At 41.5% G+C, this 17,056-nt stretch overlaps 63 non-coding genes across 63 annotated transcripts; all 63 read left to right on the top strand.

Annotated features, from left to right (window-relative positions):
• The first annotated feature begins 147 nt into the window (after positions 1 to 147).
• Trnav-aac lies at positions 148 to 220 on the top strand. Its single transcript has one exon. It is a non-coding gene; the product is annotated as a tRNA-Val (tRNA).
• Positions 221 to 300: 80 nt separating this feature from the next.
• Positions 301 to 373, top strand: Trnav-gac. Its single transcript has one exon. It is a non-coding gene; the product is annotated as a tRNA-Val (tRNA).
• A 234-nt stretch (positions 374 to 607) lies between these two features.
• On the top strand, positions 608 to 680 carry Trnal-aag. The gene has a single exon. It is a non-coding gene; the product is annotated as a tRNA-Leu (tRNA).
• Positions 681 to 760: 80 nt separating this feature from the next.
• Trnav-uac lies at positions 761 to 833 on the top strand. The gene has a single exon. It is a non-coding gene; the product is annotated as a tRNA-Val (tRNA).
• Positions 834 to 914: 81 nt separating this feature from the next.
• Positions 915 to 987, top strand: Trnav-aac. Its single transcript has one exon. It is a non-coding gene; the product is annotated as a tRNA-Val (tRNA).
• A 167-nt stretch (positions 988 to 1,154) lies between these two features.
• Positions 1,155 to 1,227, top strand: Trnav-uac. The gene has a single exon. It is a non-coding gene; the product is annotated as a tRNA-Val (tRNA).
• A 163-nt stretch (positions 1,228 to 1,390) lies between these two features.
• On the top strand, positions 1,391 to 1,463 carry Trnav-uac. Its single transcript has one exon. It is a non-coding gene; the product is annotated as a tRNA-Val (tRNA).
• Positions 1,464 to 1,941: 478 nt separating this feature from the next.
• On the top strand, positions 1,942 to 2,014 carry Trnav-aac. The gene has a single exon. It is a non-coding gene; the product is annotated as a tRNA-Val (tRNA).
• Positions 2,015 to 2,094: 80 nt separating this feature from the next.
• On the top strand, positions 2,095 to 2,167 carry Trnav-gac. Its single transcript has one exon. It is a non-coding gene; the product is annotated as a tRNA-Val (tRNA).
• A 387-nt stretch (positions 2,168 to 2,554) lies between these two features.
• Trnav-uac lies at positions 2,555 to 2,627 on the top strand. Its single transcript has one exon. It is a non-coding gene; the product is annotated as a tRNA-Val (tRNA).
• Positions 2,628 to 2,708: 81 nt separating this feature from the next.
• Positions 2,709 to 2,781, top strand: Trnav-aac. The gene has a single exon. It is a non-coding gene; the product is annotated as a tRNA-Val (tRNA).
• A 165-nt stretch (positions 2,782 to 2,946) lies between these two features.
• Trnav-uac lies at positions 2,947 to 3,019 on the top strand. Its single transcript has one exon. It is a non-coding gene; the product is annotated as a tRNA-Val (tRNA).
• A 163-nt stretch (positions 3,020 to 3,182) lies between these two features.
• On the top strand, positions 3,183 to 3,255 carry Trnav-uac. Its single transcript has one exon. It is a non-coding gene; the product is annotated as a tRNA-Val (tRNA).
• A 323-nt stretch (positions 3,256 to 3,578) lies between these two features.
• On the top strand, positions 3,579 to 3,651 carry Trnav-aac. The gene has a single exon. It is a non-coding gene; the product is annotated as a tRNA-Val (tRNA).
• An 80-nt stretch (positions 3,652 to 3,731) lies between these two features.
• Positions 3,732 to 3,804, top strand: Trnav-uac. Its single transcript has one exon. It is a non-coding gene; the product is annotated as a tRNA-Val (tRNA).
• An 81-nt stretch (positions 3,805 to 3,885) lies between these two features.
• On the top strand, positions 3,886 to 3,958 carry Trnav-cac. Its single transcript has one exon. It is a non-coding gene; the product is annotated as a tRNA-Val (tRNA).
• Positions 3,959 to 4,125: 167 nt separating this feature from the next.
• Positions 4,126 to 4,198, top strand: Trnav-uac. The gene has a single exon. It is a non-coding gene; the product is annotated as a tRNA-Val (tRNA).
• A 164-nt stretch (positions 4,199 to 4,362) lies between these two features.
• On the top strand, positions 4,363 to 4,435 carry Trnav-uac. Its single transcript has one exon. It is a non-coding gene; the product is annotated as a tRNA-Val (tRNA).
• A 164-nt stretch (positions 4,436 to 4,599) lies between these two features.
• Positions 4,600 to 4,672, top strand: Trnav-aac. Its single transcript has one exon. It is a non-coding gene; the product is annotated as a tRNA-Val (tRNA).
• An 80-nt stretch (positions 4,673 to 4,752) lies between these two features.
• On the top strand, positions 4,753 to 4,825 carry Trnav-uac. The gene has a single exon. It is a non-coding gene; the product is annotated as a tRNA-Val (tRNA).
• A 387-nt stretch (positions 4,826 to 5,212) lies between these two features.
• On the top strand, positions 5,213 to 5,285 carry Trnav-uac. Its single transcript has one exon. It is a non-coding gene; the product is annotated as a tRNA-Val (tRNA).
• Positions 5,286 to 5,366: 81 nt separating this feature from the next.
• Positions 5,367 to 5,439, top strand: Trnav-cac. The gene has a single exon. It is a non-coding gene; the product is annotated as a tRNA-Val (tRNA).
• A 164-nt stretch (positions 5,440 to 5,603) lies between these two features.
• On the top strand, positions 5,604 to 5,676 carry Trnav-aac. Its single transcript has one exon. It is a non-coding gene; the product is annotated as a tRNA-Val (tRNA).
• A 228-nt stretch (positions 5,677 to 5,904) lies between these two features.
• On the top strand, positions 5,905 to 5,977 carry Trnav-aac. The gene has a single exon. It is a non-coding gene; the product is annotated as a tRNA-Val (tRNA).
• Positions 5,978 to 6,294: 317 nt separating this feature from the next.
• On the top strand, positions 6,295 to 6,367 carry Trnav-uac. Its single transcript has one exon. It is a non-coding gene; the product is annotated as a tRNA-Val (tRNA).
• Positions 6,368 to 6,532: 165 nt separating this feature from the next.
• On the top strand, positions 6,533 to 6,605 carry Trnav-uac. Its single transcript has one exon. It is a non-coding gene; the product is annotated as a tRNA-Val (tRNA).
• Positions 6,606 to 6,686: 81 nt separating this feature from the next.
• On the top strand, positions 6,687 to 6,759 carry Trnal-aag. The gene has a single exon. It is a non-coding gene; the product is annotated as a tRNA-Leu (tRNA).
• An 80-nt stretch (positions 6,760 to 6,839) lies between these two features.
• On the top strand, positions 6,840 to 6,912 carry Trnav-aac. Its single transcript has one exon. It is a non-coding gene; the product is annotated as a tRNA-Val (tRNA).
• Positions 6,913 to 7,142: 230 nt separating this feature from the next.
• Trnav-aac lies at positions 7,143 to 7,215 on the top strand. The gene has a single exon. It is a non-coding gene; the product is annotated as a tRNA-Val (tRNA).
• Positions 7,216 to 7,296: 81 nt separating this feature from the next.
• Positions 7,297 to 7,369, top strand: Trnav-uac. The gene has a single exon. It is a non-coding gene; the product is annotated as a tRNA-Val (tRNA).
• Positions 7,370 to 7,758: 389 nt separating this feature from the next.
• Positions 7,759 to 7,831, top strand: Trnav-uac. Its single transcript has one exon. It is a non-coding gene; the product is annotated as a tRNA-Val (tRNA).
• An 81-nt stretch (positions 7,832 to 7,912) lies between these two features.
• Trnav-cac lies at positions 7,913 to 7,985 on the top strand. The gene has a single exon. It is a non-coding gene; the product is annotated as a tRNA-Val (tRNA).
• Positions 7,986 to 8,150: 165 nt separating this feature from the next.
• Positions 8,151 to 8,223, top strand: Trnav-uac. The gene has a single exon. It is a non-coding gene; the product is annotated as a tRNA-Val (tRNA).
• Positions 8,224 to 8,304: 81 nt separating this feature from the next.
• On the top strand, positions 8,305 to 8,377 carry Trnal-aag. The gene has a single exon. It is a non-coding gene; the product is annotated as a tRNA-Leu (tRNA).
• Positions 8,378 to 8,457: 80 nt separating this feature from the next.
• On the top strand, positions 8,458 to 8,530 carry Trnav-aac. The gene has a single exon. It is a non-coding gene; the product is annotated as a tRNA-Val (tRNA).
• A 230-nt stretch (positions 8,531 to 8,760) lies between these two features.
• Positions 8,761 to 8,833, top strand: Trnav-aac. The gene has a single exon. It is a non-coding gene; the product is annotated as a tRNA-Val (tRNA).
• Positions 8,834 to 8,914: 81 nt separating this feature from the next.
• On the top strand, positions 8,915 to 8,987 carry Trnav-uac. The gene has a single exon. It is a non-coding gene; the product is annotated as a tRNA-Val (tRNA).
• A 389-nt stretch (positions 8,988 to 9,376) lies between these two features.
• On the top strand, positions 9,377 to 9,449 carry Trnav-uac. Its single transcript has one exon. It is a non-coding gene; the product is annotated as a tRNA-Val (tRNA).
• Positions 9,450 to 9,530: 81 nt separating this feature from the next.
• Trnav-cac lies at positions 9,531 to 9,603 on the top strand. The gene has a single exon. It is a non-coding gene; the product is annotated as a tRNA-Val (tRNA).
• Positions 9,604 to 9,767: 164 nt separating this feature from the next.
• Trnav-cac lies at positions 9,768 to 9,840 on the top strand. The gene has a single exon. It is a non-coding gene; the product is annotated as a tRNA-Val (tRNA).
• Positions 9,841 to 10,074: 234 nt separating this feature from the next.
• On the top strand, positions 10,075 to 10,147 carry Trnav-aac. The gene has a single exon. It is a non-coding gene; the product is annotated as a tRNA-Val (tRNA).
• An 80-nt stretch (positions 10,148 to 10,227) lies between these two features.
• Trnav-uac lies at positions 10,228 to 10,300 on the top strand. The gene has a single exon. It is a non-coding gene; the product is annotated as a tRNA-Val (tRNA).
• An 83-nt stretch (positions 10,301 to 10,383) lies between these two features.
• Positions 10,384 to 10,456, top strand: Trnav-cac. The gene has a single exon. It is a non-coding gene; the product is annotated as a tRNA-Val (tRNA).
• A 1,831-nt stretch (positions 10,457 to 12,287) lies between these two features.
• On the top strand, positions 12,288 to 12,360 carry Trnav-uac. Its single transcript has one exon. It is a non-coding gene; the product is annotated as a tRNA-Val (tRNA).
• An 81-nt stretch (positions 12,361 to 12,441) lies between these two features.
• On the top strand, positions 12,442 to 12,514 carry Trnav-aac. The gene has a single exon. It is a non-coding gene; the product is annotated as a tRNA-Val (tRNA).
• Positions 12,515 to 12,745: 231 nt separating this feature from the next.
• Positions 12,746 to 12,818, top strand: Trnav-aac. The gene has a single exon. It is a non-coding gene; the product is annotated as a tRNA-Val (tRNA).
• An 81-nt stretch (positions 12,819 to 12,899) lies between these two features.
• On the top strand, positions 12,900 to 12,972 carry Trnav-aac. Its single transcript has one exon. It is a non-coding gene; the product is annotated as a tRNA-Val (tRNA).
• An 81-nt stretch (positions 12,973 to 13,053) lies between these two features.
• Positions 13,054 to 13,127, top strand: Trnav-uac. The gene has a single exon. It is a non-coding gene; the product is annotated as a tRNA-Val (tRNA).
• Positions 13,128 to 13,361: 234 nt separating this feature from the next.
• Positions 13,362 to 13,434, top strand: Trnav-aac. The gene has a single exon. It is a non-coding gene; the product is annotated as a tRNA-Val (tRNA).
• Positions 13,435 to 13,667: 233 nt separating this feature from the next.
• Trnav-aac lies at positions 13,668 to 13,740 on the top strand. Its single transcript has one exon. It is a non-coding gene; the product is annotated as a tRNA-Val (tRNA).
• A 236-nt stretch (positions 13,741 to 13,976) lies between these two features.
• Trnav-aac lies at positions 13,977 to 14,049 on the top strand. Its single transcript has one exon. It is a non-coding gene; the product is annotated as a tRNA-Val (tRNA).
• An 81-nt stretch (positions 14,050 to 14,130) lies between these two features.
• Trnav-uac lies at positions 14,131 to 14,203 on the top strand. The gene has a single exon. It is a non-coding gene; the product is annotated as a tRNA-Val (tRNA).
• Positions 14,204 to 14,284: 81 nt separating this feature from the next.
• On the top strand, positions 14,285 to 14,357 carry Trnav-cac. Its single transcript has one exon. It is a non-coding gene; the product is annotated as a tRNA-Val (tRNA).
• Positions 14,358 to 14,522: 165 nt separating this feature from the next.
• On the top strand, positions 14,523 to 14,595 carry Trnav-aac. Its single transcript has one exon. It is a non-coding gene; the product is annotated as a tRNA-Val (tRNA).
• A 166-nt stretch (positions 14,596 to 14,761) lies between these two features.
• On the top strand, positions 14,762 to 14,834 carry Trnav-uac. The gene has a single exon. It is a non-coding gene; the product is annotated as a tRNA-Val (tRNA).
• An 82-nt stretch (positions 14,835 to 14,916) lies between these two features.
• On the top strand, positions 14,917 to 14,989 carry Trnav-aac. Its single transcript has one exon. It is a non-coding gene; the product is annotated as a tRNA-Val (tRNA).
• Positions 14,990 to 15,152: 163 nt separating this feature from the next.
• Trnav-uac lies at positions 15,153 to 15,225 on the top strand. Its single transcript has one exon. It is a non-coding gene; the product is annotated as a tRNA-Val (tRNA).
• A 364-nt stretch (positions 15,226 to 15,589) lies between these two features.
• Trnav-uac lies at positions 15,590 to 15,662 on the top strand. Its single transcript has one exon. It is a non-coding gene; the product is annotated as a tRNA-Val (tRNA).
• Positions 15,663 to 15,825: 163 nt separating this feature from the next.
• Positions 15,826 to 15,898, top strand: Trnav-uac. The gene has a single exon. It is a non-coding gene; the product is annotated as a tRNA-Val (tRNA).
• An 81-nt stretch (positions 15,899 to 15,979) lies between these two features.
• Trnav-cac lies at positions 15,980 to 16,052 on the top strand. The gene has a single exon. It is a non-coding gene; the product is annotated as a tRNA-Val (tRNA).
• A 319-nt stretch (positions 16,053 to 16,371) lies between these two features.
• Positions 16,372 to 16,444, top strand: Trnav-aac. The gene has a single exon. It is a non-coding gene; the product is annotated as a tRNA-Val (tRNA).
• A 171-nt stretch (positions 16,445 to 16,615) lies between these two features.
• Trnav-uac lies at positions 16,616 to 16,688 on the top strand. The gene has a single exon. It is a non-coding gene; the product is annotated as a tRNA-Val (tRNA).
• Positions 16,689 to 16,852: 164 nt separating this feature from the next.
• Trnav-cac lies at positions 16,853 to 16,925 on the top strand. The gene has a single exon. It is a non-coding gene; the product is annotated as a tRNA-Val (tRNA).
• The last annotated feature ends 131 nt before the right edge of the window (positions 16,926 to 17,056 follow it).

Raw genomic sequence — 17,056 nt, 5'->3', positions numbered from 1 at the left:
GTAGTGTAGTGTTTATCACGTCTGCTTTACACGCAGAAGGTCCCAAGTTCGAGCCCCGCAGGGACATTTTTTAAATTTTTTTGCCGTTGGTGCATCGATATGATGACATCGAATGAAAACGAATTTAATAGGAGAGAAAATTGTGAAGTTTCCGTAGTGTAGTGGTTATCACGTCTGCCTAACACGCAGAAGGTCCCCAGTTCGAGCCTGGGCGGAAACATTTTATTATTTTTTTTGCGGATGGGGTACAATATGATGACATCAAATGACACCGCATGTAATAGGAGAGCAAATCGTGAAGTTTCCGTAGTGTAGTGGTTATCACGTCTGCTTGACACGCAGAAGGTCCCCACTTCGAGCCTGGGCGGAAACATTATTTTAATTTTTTTGCCGTTTGTGCATCCATATGATGACATCGAATAAAACCGCATTTAATAGGAGAGTTAATCGTGAAGTTTCTGTAGTGTAGTTTTTATCAAGTTTGCTTCACACGCAGAAGGTCCCAAGTTCGAGCCCCGCCGGGACATTTTTTTATTTTTTTTGCCGTTGGTGCATCGATATGATGACATCGAATGAAAACGAATTTAATAGGAGAGAAAATCGTAAAGTTTCCGTAGTGTAGTTGTTATCACGTCTGCCTAAGACGCAGAAGGTCCCCAGTTCTAGCCTGGGCGGAAATATTTTATTATTTTTTTTGCGGATGGGGTACATTATGATGACATCAAATGACACCGCATTTAATAGGAGAGAAAATCGTGAAGTTTCCGTAGTGTAGTGGTTATCACGTCTGCTTTACACGCAGAAGGTCCCCAGTTCGAGCCTGGGCGGAAACATTTTGTTATTTTTTTTTGCGGATGGGGTACAATATGATGACATCAAATGACACCGCATTTAATAGGAGAGATAATCGTGAAGTTTCCGTAGTGTAGTGGTTATCACGTCTGCCTAACACGCAGAAGGTCCCCTGTTCGAGCCTGGGCGGAAACATTATTTAAATCTTTTGCCGTTGGTGCATCCATACGATGACATCGAATGCAACCGCATTTAATTAGGGAGCCTGGGCGGGAATATATATATATATATTTTTTTTGCGGATGGGGTACAATATGATGACATCAAATGACACTGCATTTAATAGGAGAGATAATCGTGAAGTTTCCGTAGTGTAGTGGTTATCACGTCTGCTTTACACGCAGAAGGTCCCAAGTTCGAGCCTGGGCGGAAACATTATTTTAATTTTTTTGGCGTTGGTGCATCCATATGATGACATCGAATAAAACCGAATTTAATTAGGTAGCTTGGGAGGAAATATTTTGTTATTTTTTTGCGGATGGTGTACAATATGATGACATCAAATGACACCGCATTTAATAGGAGAGAAAATCGTGAAGTTTCCGTAGTGTAGTGGTTATCACGTCTGCTTTACACGCAGAAGGTCCCCAGTTCGAGCCTGGGCGGAAACATTATTTACATTTTTTGCCGTTGGTGCATCCATATGATGACATCGAATGCAACCGCATTTAATTAGGGAGCCTGGGCGGGAATATATATATATATATATATTTTGCGGATGGGGTACAATATGATGACATCAAATGACACCGCATTTAATAGGAGAGATAATCGTGAAGTTTCCGTAGTGTAGTGGTTATCACGTCTGCTTTACACACAGAAGGTCCCCTTTTCGAGCCTGGGCGGAAACGTTTTGTTATTTTTTTTTTTTTGCGGATGGGGTACAATATGATGACATCAAATGTCACTGCATTTAATAGGAGAGAAAATCGTGAAGTGTCCGTAGTGTAGTGGTTATCACATCTGCCTAACACGCAGAAGGTCCCCAGTTCGAGCGCTGCCGGGACATTTTTTAAATTTTTTTGCCGTTGGTGCATCGATATGATGACATCGAATGAAAACGAATTTAATAGGAGAGAAAATTGTGAAGTTTCCGTAGTGTAGTGGTTATCACGTCTGCCTAACACGCAGAAGGTCCCCAGTTCGAGCCTGGGCGGAAACATTTTATTATTTTTTTTGCGGATGGGGTACAATATGATGACATCAAATGACACCGCATGTAATAGTAGAGAAAATCGTGAAGTTTCCGTAGTGTAGTGGTTATCACGTCTGCTTGACACGCAGAAGGTCCCCAGTTTGAGCCTGGGCGGAAACATTATTTTAATTTTTTTGCCGTTTGTGCATCCATATGATGACATCGAATAAAACCGCATTTAATAGGAGAGTTAATCGTGAAGTTTCTGTAGTGTAGTTTTTATCAAGTTTGCTTCACACGCAGAAGGTCCCAAGTTCGAGCCCCGCCGGGACATTTTTTTATTTTTTTTGCCGTTGGTGCATCGATATGATGACATCGAATGAAAACGAATTTAATAGGAGAGAAAATCGTAAAGTTTCCGTAGTGTAGTTGTTATCACGTCTGCCTAAGACGCACAAGGTCCCCAGTTCTAGCCTGGGCGGAAATATTTTATAATTTTTTTTGCGGATGGGGTACATTATGATGACATCAAATGACACCGCATTTAATAGGAGAGAAAATCGTGAAGTTTCCGTAGTGTAGTGGTTATCACGTCTGCTTTACACGCAGAAGGTCCCCAGTTCGAGCCTGGGCGGAAACATTTTGTTATTTTTTTTTGCGGATGGGGTACAATATGATGACATCAAATGACACCGCATTTAATAGGAGAGATAATCGTGAAGTTTCCGTAGTGTAGTGGTTATCACGTCTGCCTAACACGCAGAAGGTCCCCTGTTCGAGCCTGGGCGGAAACATTATTTAAATCTTTTGCCGTTGGTGCATCCATACGATGACATCGAATGCAACCGCATTTAATTAGGGAGCCTGGGCGGGAATATATATATATATTTTTTTTGCGGATGGGGTACAATATGATGACATCAAATGACACTGCATTTAATAGGAGAGATAATCGTGAAGTTTCCGTAGTGTAGTGGTTATCACGTCTGCTTTACACGCAGAAGGTCCCAAGTTCGAGCCTGGGCGGAAACATTATTTTAATTTTTTTGGCGTTGGTGCATCCATATGATGACATCGAATAAAACCGTATTTAATTAGGTAGCTTGGGAGGAAATATTTTGTTATTTTTTTGCGGATGGTGTACAATATGATGACATCAAATGACACCGCATTTAATAGGAGAGAAAATCGTGAAGTTTCCGTAGTGTAGTGGTTATCACGTCTGCTTTACACGCAGAAGGTCCCCAGTTCGAGCCTGGGCGGAAACATTATTTACATTTTTTGCCGTTGGTGCATCCATATGATGACATCGAATGCAACCGCATTTAATTAGGGAGCCTGGGCGGGAATATATATATATATATATTTTGCGGATGGGGTACAATATGATGACATCAAATGACACCGCATTTAATAGGAGAGATAATCGTGAAGTTTCCGTAGTGTAGTGGTTATCACGTCTGCTTTACACACAGAAGGTCCCCTTTTCGAGCCTGGGCGGAAACGTTTTGTTATTTTTTTTTTTTTGCGGATGGGGTACAATATGATGACATCAAATGTCACTGCATTTAATAGGAGAGAAAATCGTGAAGTGTCCGTAGTGTAGTGGTTATCACATCTGCCTAACACGCAGAAGGTCCCCAGTTCGAGCATGGGCGGAAACATTTTATTATTTTTTTTGCGGATGGGGTACAATATGATGACATCAAATGACACCGCATTTAATAGGAGAGAAATTCGTGAAGTTTCCGTAGTGTAGTGGTTATCACGTCTGCTTTACACGCAGAAGGTCCCTAGTTCGAACCTGGGCGGAAACATTTTGTTATTTTTTTTTGCGGATGGGGTACAATATGATGACATCAAATGACACCGCATTTAATAGGAGAGATAATCGTGAAGTTTCCGTAGTGTAGTGGTTATCACGTCTGCCTCACACGCAGGAGGTCCCCAGTTCGAGCCTGGGCGGAAACATTATTTTAATTTTTTGCCGTTGGTGCATCCATATGATGACATCGGATGTAACCGCATTTAATTAGGGAGCCTGGGCTGAAATATATATATATATATATTTTTTACGGATGGGGTACAATATGATGACATCAAATGACACCGCATTTAATAGGAGAGATAATAGTGAAGTTTCCGTAGTGTAGTGGTTATCACGTCTGCTTTACACGCAGAAGGTCCCCAGTTCGAGCCTGGGCTGAAACATTATTTAAATCTTTTGCCGTTGGTGCATCCATATGATGACATCGAATAAAACCGAATTTAATTAGGGAGCCTGGGCGGAAACATTTTGTTATTTTTTTTTGAGGACGGGGTACAATATGATGACATCAAATGACACCGCATTTAATAGGAGAGATAATAGTGAAGTTTCCGTAGTGTAGTGGTTATCACGTCTGCTTTACACGCAGAAGGTCCCCAGTTCGAGCCTGGGCTGAAACATTATTTAAATCTTTTGCCGTTGGTGCATCCATATGATGACATCGAATAAAACCGAATTTAATTAGGGAGCCTGGGCGGAAACATTTTGTTATTTTTTTTTGAGGACGGGGTACAATATGATGACATCAAATGACACCGCATTAAATAAGAGAGATAATCGTGAAGTTTCCGTAGTGTAGTGGTTATCACGTCTGCCTAACACGCAGAAGGTCCCCAGTTCGAGCCTGGGCGGAAACATTTTGTTATTTTTTTTGCGGATGGGGTACAATATGATGACATCAAATGACACCGCATTTAAAAGGAGAGAAAATCGTGAAGTTTCCTTAGTGTAGTGGTTATCACGTCTGCTTTACACGCAGAAGGTCCCCAGTTCGAGCCTGGGCGGAAACAAAGTTTTTTTTTTGCCTAAGGGGTACAATATGATGACATCAAATGACACCGCATTTAATAGGAGAGATAATCGTGAAGTTTCCGTAGTGTAGTGGTTATCACGTCTGCTTTACACACAGAAGGTCCCCTTTTCGAGCCTGGGCGGAAACGTTTTGTTATTTTTTTTTTTTGCGGATGGGGTACAATATGATGACATCAAATGTCACTGCATTTAATAGGAGAGAAAATCGTGAAGTGTCCGTAGTGTAGTGGTTATCACATCTGCCTAACACGCAGAAGGTCCCCAGTTCTAGCATGGGCGGAAACATTTTATTATTTTTTTTGCGGATGGGGTACAATATGATGACATCAAATGACACCGCATTTAATAGGAGAGAAATTCGTGAAGTTTCCGTAGTGTAGTGGTTATCACGTCTGCTTTACACGCAGAAGGTCCCCAGTTCGAGCCTGGGCGGAAACATTTTGTTATTTTTTTTTGCGGATGGGGTACAATATGATGACATCAAATGACACCGCATTTAATAGGAGAGATAATCGTGAAGTTTCCGTAGTGTAGTGGTTATCACGTCTGCCTCACACGCAGAAGGTCCCCAGTTCGAGCCTGGGCTGAAACATTATTTAAATCTTTTGCCGTTGATGCATCCATATGATGACATCGAATAAAACCGAATTTAATTAGGGAGCCTGGGCGGAAACATTTTGTTATTTTTTTTTGAGGACGGGGTACAATATGATGACATCAAATGACACCGCATTTAATAAGAGAGATAATCGTGAAGTTTCCGTAGTGTAGTGGTTATCACGTCTGCCTAACACGCAGAAGGTCCCCAGTTCGAGCCTGGGCGGAAACATTTTTTTTTTGCCTATGGGGTACAATATGATGACGTCAAATGACACCGCATTTAATTGGGGAGAAAGTCGTGAAGTTTCCGTAGTGTAGTGTTTATCACGTCTGCTTTACAAGAAGAAGGTCCCAAGTTCGAGCCCCGCCGGGACATTTTTTTAAATTTCTTTGCCGTTGGTGGATCGATATGATGACATCGAATGAAAACGAATTTAATAGGAGAGAAAATTGTGAAGTTTCCGTAGTGTAGTGGTTATCACGTCTGCCTAACACGCAGAAGGTCCCCAGTTCGAGCCTGGGCGGAAACATTTTATTTTTTTTTGCGGATGGGGTACAATATGATGACATCAAATGACACAGCATTTAATAGGAGAGAAAATCGTGAAGTTTCCGTAGTGTAGTGGTTATCACGTCTGCTTTCACGCAGAAGGTCCCCAGTTCGAGCCTGGGCGGAAACATTATTTTAATTTTTTGCCGTTGGTGCATCCATATGATGACATCGGACGTAACCGCATTTAATTAGGGAGCCTGGGCTGAAATATATATATATATTTTTTTTTTACGGATGGGGTACAATATGATGACATCAAATGACACCGCATTTAATAGGAGTGATAATAGTGAAGTTTCCGTAGTGTAGTGGTTATCACGTCTGCTTTACACGCAGAAGGTCCCCAGTTCGAGCCTGTGCGGAAACATTATTTAAATCTTTTGCCGTTGGTGCATCCATATGATGACATCGAATAAAACCGAATTTAATTAGGGAGCCTGGGAGGAAATATTTTGTTATTTTTTTTTTGCGGAAGGGTTACAATATGATGACATCAAATGACACCACATTTAATAGGAGAGATAATCGTGAAGTTTCCGTAGTGTAGTGGTTATCACGTCTGCTTTACACGCAGAAGGTCCCCAGTTCGAGCCTGGGCGGAAACATTTTGTTATTTTTTTTTGCGGATGGGGTACAATATGATGACATCAAATGACACCGCATTTAAAAGGAGAGAAAATCGTGAAGTTTCCTTAGTGTAGTTGTTATCACGTCTGCCTAAGACGCAGAAGGTCCCCAGTTCGAGCCTGGGCGGAAACATTTTATTATTTTTTTTGTGGATGGGGTACAATATGATGACATCAAATGACACCACATTTAATAGGAGAGATAATCGTGAAGTTTCCGTAGTGTAGTGGTTATCACGTCTGCCTAACACGCAGAAGGTCCCCAGTTCGAGCCTGGGCGGAAACAAAGTTTTTTTTTTGCCTAAGGGGTACAATATGATGACGTCAAATGACACCGCATTTAATAGGGGAGAAAGTCGTGAAGTTTCCGTAGTGTAGTGTTTACCACGTCTGCTTTACACGAAGAAGGTCCCAAGTTCTAGCCCCGCCGGGACATTTTTTAAATTTCTTTGACGTTGGTGCATCGATATGATGACATCGAATGAAAACGAATTTAATAGGAGAGAAAATTGTGAAGTTTCCGTAGTGTAGTGGTTATCACGTCTGCCTAACACGCAGAAGGTCCCCAGTTCGAGCCTGGGCGGAAACATTTTGTTATTTTTTTTTGCGGATGGGGTACAATATGATGACATCAAATGACACCGCATTTAAAAGGAGAGAAAATCGTGAAGTTTCCTTAGTGTAGTGGTTATCACGTCTGCTTTACACGCAGAAGGTCCCCAGTTCGAGCCTGGGCGGAAACAAAGTTTTTTTTTTGCCTAAGGGGTACAATATGATGACATCAAATGACACCGCATTTAATAGGAGAGATAATCGTGAAGTTTCCGTAGTGTAGTGGTTATCACGTCTGCTTTACACACAGAAGGTCCCCTTTTCGAGCCTGGGCGGAAACGTTTTGTTATTTTTTTTTTTTTTGCGGATGGGGTACAATATGATGACATCAAATGTCACTGCATTTAATAGGAGAGAAAGTCGTGAAGTGTCCGTAGTGTAGTGGTTATCACATCTGCCTAACACGCAGAAGGTCCCCAGTTCTAGCATGGGCGGAAACATTTTATTATTTTTTTTGCGGATGGGGTACAATATGATGACATCAAATGACACCGCATTTAATAGGAGAGAAATTCGTGAAGTTTCCGTAGTGTAGTGGTTATCACGTCTGCTTTACACGCAGAAGGTCCCCAGTTTGAGCCTGGGCGGAAACATTTTGTTATTTTTTTTTGCGGATGGGGTACAATATGATGACATCAAATGACACCGCATTTAATAGGAGAGATAATCGTGAAGTTTCCGTAGTGTAGTGGTTATCACGTCTGCCTCACACGCAGAAGGTCCCCAGTTCGAGCCTGGGCTGAAACATTATTTAAATCTTTTGCCGTTGGTGCATCCATATGATGACATCGAATAAAACCGAATTTAATTAGGGAGCCTGGGAGGAAATATTTTGTTATTTTTTTTTTGCGGAAGGGTTACAATATGATGACATCAAATGACACCACATTTAATAGGAGAGATAATCGTGAAGTTTCCGTAGTGTAGTGGTTATCACGTCTGCTTTACACGCAGAAGGTCCCCAGTTCGAGCCTGGGCGGAAACATTTTGTTATTTTTTTTTGCGGATGGGGTACAATATGATGACATCAAATGACACCGCATTTAAAAGGAGAGAAAATCGTGAAGTTTCCTTAGTGTAGTTGTTATCACGTCTGCCTAAGACGCAGAAGGTCCCCAGTTCGAGCCTGGGCGGAAACATTTTATTATTTTTTTTGTGGATGGGGTACAATATGATGACATCAAATGACACCACATTTAATAGGAGAGATAATCGTGAAGTTTCCGTAGTGTAGTGGTTATCACGTCTGCCTAACACGCAGAAGGTCCCCAGTTCGAGCCTGGGCGGAAACAAAGTTTTTTTTTTGCCTAAGGGGTACAATATGATGACGTCAAATGACACCGCATTTAATAGGGGAGAAAGTCGTGAAGTTTCCGTAGTGTAGTGTTTACCACGTCTGCTTTACACGAAGAAGGTCCCAAGTTCTAGCCCCGCCGGGACATTTTTTAAATTTCTTTGACGTTGGTGCATCGATATGATGACATCGAATGAAAACGAATTTAATAGGAGAGAAAATTGTGAAGTTTCCGTAGTGTAGTGGTTATCACGTCTGCCTAACACGCAGAAGGTCCCCAGTTCGAGCCTGGGCGGAAACATTTTGTTATTTTTTTTTGCGGATGGGGTACAATATGATGACATCAAATGACACCGCATTTAATAGGAGAGAAAATCGTGAAGTTTCCTTAGTGTAGTGGTTATCACGTCTGCTTTACACGCAGAAGGTCCCCAGTTCGAGCCTGGGCGGAAACAAAGTTTTTTTTTTGCCTAAGGGGTACAATATGATGACATCAAATGACACCGCATTTAATAGGAGAGATAATCGTGAAGTTTCCGTAGTGTAGTGGTTATCACGTCTGCTTTACACACAGAAGGTCCCCTTTTCGAGCCTGGGCGGAAACGTTTTGTTATTTTTTTTTTTTTTGCGGATGGGGTACAATATGATGACATCAAATGTCACTGCATTTAATAGGAGAGAAAATCGTGAAGTGTCCGTAGTGTAGTGGTTATCACATCTGCCTAACACGCAGAAGGTCCCCAGTTCTAGCATGGGCGGAAACATTTTATTATTTTTTTTGCGGATGGGGTACAATATGATGACATCAAATGACACCGCATTTAATAGGAGAGAAATTCGTGAAGTTTCCGTAGTGTAGTGGTTATCACGTCTGCTTTACACGCAGAAGGTCCCCAGTTCGAGCCTGGGCGGAAACATTTTGTTATTTTTTTTTGCGGATGGGGTACAATATGATGACATCAAATGACACCGCATTTAATAGGAGAGATAATCGTGAAGTTTCCGTAGTGTAGTGGTTATCACGTCTGCCTCACACGCAGAAGGTCCCCAGTTCGAGCCTGGGCTGAAACATTATTTAAATCTTTTGCCGTTGGTGCATCCATATGATGACATCGAATAAAACCGAATTTAATTAGGGAGCCTGGGCGGAAACATTTTGTTATTTTTTTTTGCGGATGGGGTACAATATGATGACATCAAATGACACCGCATTTAATAGGAGAGATAATCGTGAAGTTTCCGTAGTGTAGTGGTTATCACGTCTGCCTCACACGCAGAAGGTCCCCAGTTCGAGCCTGGGCTGAAACATTATTTAAATCTTTTGCCGTTGGTGCATCCATATGAGGACATCGAATAAAACCGCATTTAATAGGAGAGTTAATCGTGAAGTTTCTGTAGTGTAGTTTTTATCAAGTTTGCTTCACACGCAGAAGGTCTCAAGTTCGAGCCCCGCCGGGACATTTTTTAATTTTTTTTTGCCGTTGGTGTATCGATATGATGACATCGAATGAAAACGAATTTAATAGGAGAGAAAATTGTGAAGTTTCCCTAGTGTAGTGGTTATCACGTCTGCCTAACACGCAGAAGGTCCCCAGTTCGAGCCTGGGCGGAAACATTTTATTATTGGTTTTGCGGATGGGGTACATTATGATGACATCAAATGACACCGCATTTAATAGGAGAGACAATCGTGAAGTTTCCGTAGTGCAGTGGTTATCACGTCTGCTTTACACGCAGAAGGTTCCCAGTTCGAGGCTGGGAGGAAACATTTTGTTATATTTTTTTTTGCGGATGGGGTACAATATGGTGACATCAAATGACACCGCATTTAATAGGAGAGATAATTGTGAAGTTTCCGTAGTGTAGTGGTTATCACGTCTGCCTCACACGCAGAAGGTCCCCTGTTCGAGCCTGGGCGGAAACATTATTTTAATTTTTTGCCGTTGGTGCATCCATATGATGACATCGAATGCAACCGCATTTAATTAGGGAGCCTGGGCGGGAATATATATATATATTTTTTGCGGATGGGGTACAATATGATGACGTCAAATGACACCGCATTTAATATGGGAGAAAGTCGTGAAGTTTTCGTAGTGTAGTGGTTATCACGTCTGCCTCACACGCAAAATGTCCCCTGTTCGGGCCTGGGCGAAAACATTATTTAATTTTTTTTGTGTAATATTGCCAACAGCCACACCCGCCACAATTGTAAATAAATCTACTTTGATACCTAGTCCTTTATGGGAGATTGTGGCTCTGACTTAAAAGTCTATAAGCGGTTTCTCCTTTCTATAAGAGACTATAGGTTCATTAAAGATTCTAGCCGTATGAGGCTGAGATCCGTGATAAGTTGCCAGTTTTTTATAAGAATCTTCAGAAGATTCTGTTTAGCCGGGTGGAACCTCATGACAAGATTTTTAGATTCGTTTATTAGATGCCATGTTTGCCTCAAAACGCATTTTGCCTGTCCGTGAATTCAACACTCGCCGTTATGTATGTTGTGAAATCGCGTAGCCGTATCTAGAATAAGTTGCGGATTTCGGCTTAGAAGGTGGCAAGTGAGGAATTTGTTCTCAACGGACCTAGGCCATCTCCCTAGACACAAACCCTTCTTATAACTAAGAGGGTGGCAAGAGGAGAGAATGCGTGTACTGAAAAGTTTCAGTAAGCTATGGACATCAAAGATATTTAAATCAATGAATCTTTCGCCCTTTTATAGACTTCTGATGAAGTAAATAAAGTGCGTAGTGTCTTTGAGATTACACTTTTGCTTGAGCGTCATATGCCGCAGAAATGGATCTACGGAGGACGATATACGCTAGACGTGGTTTATGAGGTGACAAAAACCTTAGGTGACATATTATATGTCTTTGTGGTGGGATTTGTCGTTCTTTAATGTTTCACGTCTATAGGAGCGTTGCTCGACCTGACATAAGCGCTTTCTTTGTGCATGTAAAGTTTCTTAGAGTTATTTAGGACATATCTGCAGTGCAGCTCACTCCTGTTTTAATAGATTTCTTAAAATCAAACAGGAAGATTTGAGGCTGCCGAGAATCGCCACTGTAACTCGTAGAATTCAAAGTGCACTTTGGCTAAATCTGGCTTTTTCTGAGAGAGGGCTCGCTCATCTCGTCTAAGGTGCCTTTCGATGTCATCGTTTGATGAAAAATCGGCGGGCGGTTATAGCGTTTACAAGACCGGTTTCGGACTCTTAATGAAGAGACCTTCGTCAGTTGTTTTTCGCTAGGTTGCTAATGAGGACTTCGTAAAGTATGCTCGATTAGCGGATTGAGACATGAAGTCACGGGCCCGTTTATATATCAGAGGTCGGACGAATCTTTAATTGAAGTGACTAGTCGGTGATTGGCTATCTAGCGTTTTACACTATTTCGATCCGCGTCATTTTAAGGTAGGCTATCTTTTGAAAACAAAAGGCCTATTGTCGGTGACACGGTCGCGTGGTAGCGCTATTGTTAAACCATAGGAAGCAAAAATAGACAGATATTTGTATCAGGAAGATTTTTGCATTCCCTCGACTTGTCTGCAAATTTATATTGGTATGTGGACTGGTACAAAAAAGTCCGGCTACCTAGATCAATTGTGGGAGAATCCTCGAAAGGCTTTCGCGTTACGGGAGCGTGGAGTTTAAGACCGTAGTCTAAGCATATATTTTGTTATTTTTTTTTTTGCGGAAGGGTTACAATATGATGACATCAAATGACACCACATTTAATAGGAGAGATAATCGTGAAGTTTCCGTAGTGTAGTGGTTATCACGTCTGCTTTACACGCAGAAGGTCCCCAGTTCGAGCCTGGGCGGAAATATTTTGTTATTTTTTTTTGCGGATGGGGTACAATATGATGACATCAAATGACACCGCATTTAATAGGAGAGATAATCGTGAAGTTTCCGTAGTGTAGTGGTTATCACGTCTGCCTAACACGCAGAAGGTCCCCAGTTCGAGCCTGGGCGGAAACAAAGTTTTTTTTTTGCCTAAGGGGTACAATATGATGACGTCAAATGACACCGCATTTAATAGGGGAGAAAGTCGTGAAGTTTCCGTAGTGTAGTGTTTACCACGTCTGCTTTACACGAAGAAGGTCCCAAGTTCGAGCCCCGCCGGGACATTTTTTTAAATTTCTTTGCCGTTGATGCATCGATATGATGACATCGAATGAAAACGAATTTAATAGGAGAGAAAATTGTGAAGTTTCCGTAGTGTAGTGGTTATCACGTCTGCCTAACACGCAGAAGGTCCCCAGTTCGAGCCTGGGCGGAAACATTTTATTATTTTTTTTTGCGGATGGGGTACAATATGATGACATCAAATGACACCGCATTTAATAGGAGAGAAAATCGTGAAGTTTCCGTAGTGTAGTGGTTATCACGTCTGCCTAACACGCAGAAGGTCCCCAGTTCGAGCCTGGGCGGAAACATTTTATTATTTTTTTTTGCGGATGGGGTACAATATGATGACATCAAATGACACCGCATTTAATAGGAGAGAAAATCGTGAAGTTTCCGTAGTGTAGTGGTTATCACGTCTGCTTTACACGCAGAAGGTCCCCAGTTCGAGCCTGGGCGGAACATTATTTTAATTTTTTTGCCGTTTGTGCATCCATATGATGACATCGAATAAAACCGCATTTAATAGGAGAGTTAATCGTGAAGTTTCTGTAGTGTAGTTTTTATCAAGTTTGCTTCACACGCAGAAGGTCTCAAGTTCGAGCCCCGCCGGGACATTTTTTAAATTTTTTTTTGCCGTTGGTGTATCGATATGATGACATCGAATGAAAACGAATTTAATAGGAGAGAAAATTGTGAAGTTTCCGTAGTGTAGTGGTTATCACGTCTGCCTAACACGCAGAAGGTCCCCAGTTCGAGCCTGGGCGGAAACATTTTATTATTGGTTTTGCGGATGGGGTACATTATGATGACATCAAATGACACCGCATTTAATAGGAGAGAAAATCGTGAAGTTTCCGTAGTGCAGTGGTTATCACGTCTGCTTTACACGCAGAAGGTCCCAAGTTCGAGCCCCGCCAGGACATTTTTTAATTTTTTTTGCTGTTGGTGCATCGATATGATGACATCGAATGAAAACGAATTTAATAGGAGAGAAAATTGTGAAGTTTCCGTAGTGTAGTGGTTATCACGTCTGCCTAACACGCAGAAGGTCCCCAGTTCAAGCCTGGGCGGAAACATTTTATTATTTTTTTTTGCGGATGGGGTACAATATGATGACATCAAATGACACCGCATTTAATAGGAGAGATAATCGTGAAGTTTTCGTAGTGTAGTGGTTATCACGTCTGCCTCACACGCAAAATGTCCCCTGTTCGAGCCTGGGCGGAAACGTTTTGTTATTTTTTTTTTGCGGATGGGGTACAATATGATGACATCAAATGACACTGCATTTAATAGGAGAGAAAATCGTGAAGTGTCCGTAGTGTAGTGGTTATCACGTCTGCCTAACACGCACAAGGTCCCCAGTTCGAGCCTGGGCGGAAACATTTTATTATTTTTTTTTGCGGATGGGGTACAATATGATGACATCAAATGACACCGCATTTAATAGGAGAGAAAATCGTGAAGTTTCCGTAGTGTAGTGGTTATCACGTCTGCTTTACACGCAGAAGGTCCCCAGTTCGAGCCTGGGCGGAAACATTTTGTTATTTTTTTTTGCGGATTGGGTACAATATGATGACATCAAATGACACCGCATTTAATAGGAGAGATAATCGTAAAGTTTCCGTAGTGTAGTGGTTATCAAGTCTGCCTCACACGCAGAAGGTCCCCAGTTCGAGCCTGGGCGGAAACATTATTTTAATTTTTTGCCGTTGGTGCATCCATATGATGACATCGGATGTAACCGCATTTAATTAGGGAGCCTGGGCGGAAATATATATATATTTTTTTTTTACGGATGGGGTACAATATGATGACATCAAATGACACCGCATTTAATAGGAGAGATAATAGTGAAGTTTCCGTAGTGTAGTGGTTATCACGTCTGCCTAACACGCAGAAGGTCCCCTGTTCGAGCCTGGGCGGAAACATTATTTAAATTTTTTGCCGTTGGTGCATCCATATGATGACATCGAATAAAACCGAATTTAATTAGGGAGCCTGGGAGGAAATATTTTGTTATTTTTTTTTTTGCGGAAGGGGTACAATATGATGACATCAAATGACACCACATTTAATAGGAGAGATAATCGTGAAGTTTCCGTAGTGTAGTGGTTATCACGTCTGCTTTACACGCAGAAGGTCCCCAGTTCGAGCCTGGGCGGAAACATTTTGTTATTTTTTTTTTGCGGATGGGGTACAATATGATGACATCAAATGACACCGCATTTAATAGGAGAGATAATCGTGAAGTTTCCGTAGTGTAGTGGTTATCACGTCTGCCTAACACGCAGAAGGTCCCCAGTTCGAGCCTGGGCGGAAACATTATTTAAATTTTTTGCCGTTGGTGCATTCATATGATGACATCGAATAAAACCGAATTTAATTAGGGAGCCTGGGAGGAAATATTTTGTTATTTTTTTTGCGGATGGGGTACAATATGATGACATCAAATGACACCACATTTAATAGGAGAGTTAATCGTGAAGTTTCCGTAGTGTAGTGGTTATTACGTCTGCTTTACACGCAGAAGGTCCCCAGTTCGAGCCTGGGCGGAAACATTTTGTTATTTTTTTTTGCGGATGGGGTACAACACCGCATTTAAAAGGAGAGAAAATCGTGAAGTTTCCTTAGTGTAGTGGTTATCACGTCTGCTTTACACCCAGAAGGTCCCCAGTTCGAGCCTAGGCGGAAAAAATTTGTTATTTTGTTTTTGAGGATGGTGTACAATATGATGACATCAAATGACACCGCATTTAATAGGAGAGAAAATCGTGAAGTTTCCGTAGTGTAGTGGTTATCACGTCTGCCTAACACGGAGAAGGTCCCCAGTTCGAGCCTGTGCGGAAAGATTTTTTTTTGCCTATGGGGTACAATATGATGACGTCAAATGACACCGCATTTAATAGGGGAGAAAGTCGTGAAGTTTCCGTTGTGTAGTGGTTATCACGTCTGCTTTACACGCAGAAGGTCCCAAGTTCGAGCCTGGGCGGAAACATTATTTAATTTTTTTTGGCGTTGGTGCATCCATATGATGACATCGAATAAAACCGAATTTAATTAGGTAGCTTGGGAGGAAATATTTTGTTATTTTTTTGCGGATGGTGTACAATATGATGACATCAAATGACACCGCATTTAATAGGAGAGGAAATCGTGAAGTTTCCGTAGTCTAGTGGTTATCACGTCTGCTTTACACGCAGAAGTTCCCCAGTTCGAGCCTGGGCGGAAACATTTTGTTATTTTTTTTTGCGGATGGGGTACAATATGATGACATCAAATGACACCGCATTTAATAGGAGAGATAATCGTGAAGTTTCCGTAGTGTAGTGGTTATCACGTCTGCCTCACACGCAGAAGGTCCTCAGTTCGAGCCTGGGCGGAAACATTATTTAATTTTTTTGCCGTTGGTGCATCCATATTATGACATCGAATAAAACCGCATTTAATTAGGGAGCTTTGGCGGAAGTATTTTGTTATTTTTTTTGCGGATGGGGTACAATATGATGACATCAAATGACACCACATTTAATAGGAGAGTTAATCGTGAAGTTTCCGTAGTGTAGATTTTATCAAGTTTGCTTCACACGAAGAATAGGTACCAAGTTCGAGCTCCGCCGGGACATTTTTTATTTTTTTTTTGCCGTTGGTGCATCGATATGATGACATCGAATAAAAACGAATTTATCAGGAGAGAAAATTGTGAAGTTTCCGTAGTGTAGTGGTTATCACGTCTGCCTAACACGCAGAAGGTCCCCTGTTCGAGCCTGGGCGGAAACATTATTTTAATTTTTTGCCGTTGGTGCATCCATATGATGACATCGAATGCAACCGCATTTAATTAGGGAGCCTGGGCGGGAATATATATATATATATATTTTTTTTTTGCGGATGGGGTACAATATGATGACATCAAATGACACTGCATTTAATAGGAGAGATAATCGTGAAGTTTCCGTAGTGTAGTGGTTATCACGTCTGCTTTACACGCAGAAGGTCCCAAGTTCGAGCCTGGGCGGAAACATTATTTAAATTTTTTTGGCGTTGGTGCATCCATATGATGACATCGAGTAAAACCGAATTTAATTAGGTAGCTTGGGAGGAAATATTTTGTTATTTTTTTTGCGGATGGTGTACAATATGATGACATCAAATGACACAGCATTTAATAGGAGAGATAATCGTGAAGTTTCCGTAGTGTAGTGGTTATCACGTCTGCCTCACACGCAGAAGGTCCCCAGTTCGAGCCTGGGCGAAAACATTATTTAAATTTTTTGCCGTTGGTGCATCCATATGATGACATCGAATAAAACCGCATTTAATTAGGGAGCCTTGGCGGAAGTATTTTGTTATTTTTTTTTGCAAATGGGGTACAATATGATGACATCAAAT

Source organism: Nematostella vectensis, chromosome 7 (genome assembly GCF_932526225.1).
Source record: "Nematostella vectensis chromosome 7, jaNemVect1.1, whole genome shotgun sequence".
NCBI classification, from domain to species: Eukaryota; Metazoa; Cnidaria; class Anthozoa; order Actiniaria; family Edwardsiidae; genus Nematostella; species Nematostella vectensis.
This window is presented reverse-complemented; position numbering and strand designations above follow the sequence as displayed.